General features: G+C 43.1%; 1 pseudogene; it reads left to right on the plus strand.

Moving 5' to 3' along the window:
• Window positions 1–1146: 1146 nt before the first annotated feature.
• Window positions 1147–2290, plus strand: LOC118998861 (keratin, type I cytoskeletal 18-like; annotated as a pseudogene).
• The last annotated feature ends 869 nt before the right edge of the window (window positions 2291–3159 follow it).

The raw sequence follows: 3159 nt of genomic DNA on the forward strand, positions 1-3159 counted from the left end.
ATTCCTCCTGAAAACCCCAACCACTCTCTGAACTCTGGTTTCATCCTCCTGCCTAGGAAACTTCCTTGAACCATCTCTGCCTGTCAAAATCCTACCTATCCTTCCTGTCAAAGGCCTCATCAGAAAGCCTTGATTCGCACACCAGTTAGGATTTGTCCTTCCTTTGAGCCACTGTAGCATTTCGTATGCCTTTATAGCAATGAAAGTATTTTTATTTTAAGATTTTCAGGATTCATTATCTTGACTTTCACCAGACTGTAAGATGGTTAAAGGTCAACTTTTAATTTTTTGTCAGACCTTATTAGTGTAGCATATTTCACAGTTTGTCCTCAATTACAATTACTACAGATTGTATCATGTAAGACAAAGAAAAGTTATTCTGAGAGCATAACCAAGATTTCTTAGACTATGTAAAACAAGGACTTGTTCAAGTTCAAAAGGCTATTTTCTGTATATGAATCTTTGTTTAGAGATTGAATTAGCTAAATAAGTCTCCAAATAACACAGAAAAGGCACACACCGTTTTTATGGTGGTAGACCTGAAGGAAACACGTACTTTGCAAGAAAACCAGACCACAGAAACATCTGTGGGATATGAATGGGGTCTTTCTGAATATTTGATGAAGTGCCAGAGGTTTCTCTTTGCGTACAGCTTATTTAAAAACATTTGGCTTTCCATGTTGCTTTTGTTAATACAGAAGTAATAATAACAGCTTTCAACTACTACACTGTACAACGTGAGTAGATATAAGAAAATAATGGAATATAAATCTAGAAACACAGATCAAATCCCAGTTCTGGAGTATCTTGAATGCTAATATTGGGAGTTTAGTTAGTAAGCAGCCCATTGAAATTTTGTTGTTGTTGCTTCTTGCTTGTTTTTAATGCTGTGAGCACCATTGTAGAAATGTGCTTCAGGAAAATTGACTATAGTGCTGCCTGAACCAGAGCCTCGGCTTCTGGCTTTCCACCCTGAACAATAGGAGCTTCAGCACTGGATCCAGCTTCTCCACAAACTAGACCCTGGTCTCTGTGCAGTCATGCAGCCACTGGGCCTGGCCAGCCGGCAGCTTGAGCTCTCAGATCTCAGTGTCCCATTTCACGAGCACGTGGGGCAGCTGTGAATCCAGGGGCCTGGCTATGGGAATGGCAGGGAGTTTGGCAGGCATCGGAAGCATCCAGAGCAAGGAGACAATGCAATGTTTGAATGATCACCTGGCCTCCTACCTGGAGAGGGTAAGAAACCTGGAGGCTGATAATCAGAGACTGGAGAGAAAAATAAGGGAACACCTGGAGAAGAAGGAACCCCAGGTCAGAGACTGGGGACATTATTTCAAGACCATTGAGAACCTGAGAGCTAAAATCTTTGCAAATTCTGTGGACAATGCCCGCATTGTTCTGCAGATTAACAGTGCCCAGTTTGCTGCTGATGACTTCAGAGTCCAGTAAGAGACAGAGCTGGCCATGAGCCAGTGTGTTGAGAATGATATTTGTGGGCTCACTGATGACACCAGTATCACTTGGCTGCAGCTAGAGACAAAGATGAAGGCTTTGAAGGAGGAGCTGCTCTTCATGAAGAAGAACCATGAGGAGGAAACAAATGCTCTACAAAACCAGATTGCCAACTCTGTGCTGACCGTAAAGTTGGATGCCCCCAAATCTCAGCACCTCAGCAAGATCATGGTAAACATCTGGGCCCAGTAAGATGAGCTGGCTCAGAAGAACTGAGAGGAGCTAGACAGGAACTGGTCCCAGCAGAAGGAGGAGAACACCATAGTGGTCACCTCGCAGACTGCTGAGATAAGAGCTGCTGAGATGACACTCACGGAGCTGAGATGTTCAGTCTAGTCGTTGGAGATTGACATGGACTCAATGAGGAATCTGAAGGTCAGTTTGGAGAACAGCCTGAGGGGGGTGGAGCCACACAGTGCCATGCAGATGGAACAGCTCAATGGGATCCTGCTGCACCTGGATTCAGAGCTGGCCCAACCCGGGCAGAGGGGCAGCGCCAGGCCCAGGAGTATGAGGCCCTGCTGAACACCAAGGTCAGGCTGGAGGCTGACCTTGCCACCTACCACTGCCTGCTAAAACAAGGGGAGGACTTCAATCTTGGTGACGCCCTGGACAACAGCCACTCCATACATCTACCTAAAAGACCACCACCTGCAGGACTGTGGATGGCACTGTGGCGTCTGAGGTAATGAAGCCAGAGTTCTGCATCATTAAAAGCAGCAGAAATGGGGCACCTTGGAAGGGGCAGGAGGCCAATAAAAAGTTCATATATCATTGAGCATTTTAAAAAAAAGAAAATTAACTGCAGAGAGGAGAATAGGTTGGGCTGAAAGGAGAACTTAGAGGTAAGGACTTAGCTGGTCTGCTTATAATAAAGTAGAAAGAGGGCAAATGAACTAAAGTTGCAGAAGTAATGAAGAAGAGGGAAGTGATGCTGATGCCAGGACTATTACAAAGGACTTAGCAACTGCCCTGTAAATGATTCTGTTGGTCAGGGTAAGGAAAACCCAAAAATAGCTGCTAAAGTTTTGGCTTGGGGAGAGGAGAGAAACAATAATACTGTGGAGGGAGGGAAGAAGAGAGAGAGAGAGAAAGACTGACTGACTAGGAGTTAAAAGGTTATTCCCTTTACTCCAGTGAAAATGGATTTTGTTCTTATCTTTCTCGTTGTTCCTTCTCAGTCTTATATATTGCTTTCTTTTCCTTTGTTTGCCCCTTTAAAAATTAGCATTTCCACGGCAGGGTGGGATCAGAGGAAGGAGGTAGGGATGGGGGGGGCAGATGGGAGAAAAAGACAGACAACTGTACTTGAACAACAATTAAATTAAAAAAATAAAAAAAGAAGAAGAAGAAAAAATTAGCATTTCAGATAAGCCACTAGTGTCTGGGAAATGCAAGTCACCTAGATACCTCTTTTAGCATAAGGAAATGGAACAACATTTAAAAGGGTTAATCATCTCCAGTGTTATTATCAGTATTGAAAACAACAACAATAAAAGACACAGTTACATGCTCCTGGGAGGGAGTATAAACTGGGAATTAGTTTGAAGAACAGAGGTACATATATTGGATAGTTTGGGATTTTACAGTTTAAATCAACTTGATTGATATATAACTTACGTATAATAAAATATACCCTTTTAGGAT

The sequence above is a fragment of the Sturnira hondurensis genome, unplaced genomic scaffold (genome assembly GCF_014824575.4).
Source record: "Sturnira hondurensis isolate 20B ecotype Veracruz unplaced genomic scaffold, ASM1482457v3 Scaffold0014384, whole genome shotgun sequence".
Lineage (NCBI taxonomy): Eukaryota > Metazoa > Chordata > Mammalia > Chiroptera > Phyllostomidae > Sturnira > Sturnira hondurensis.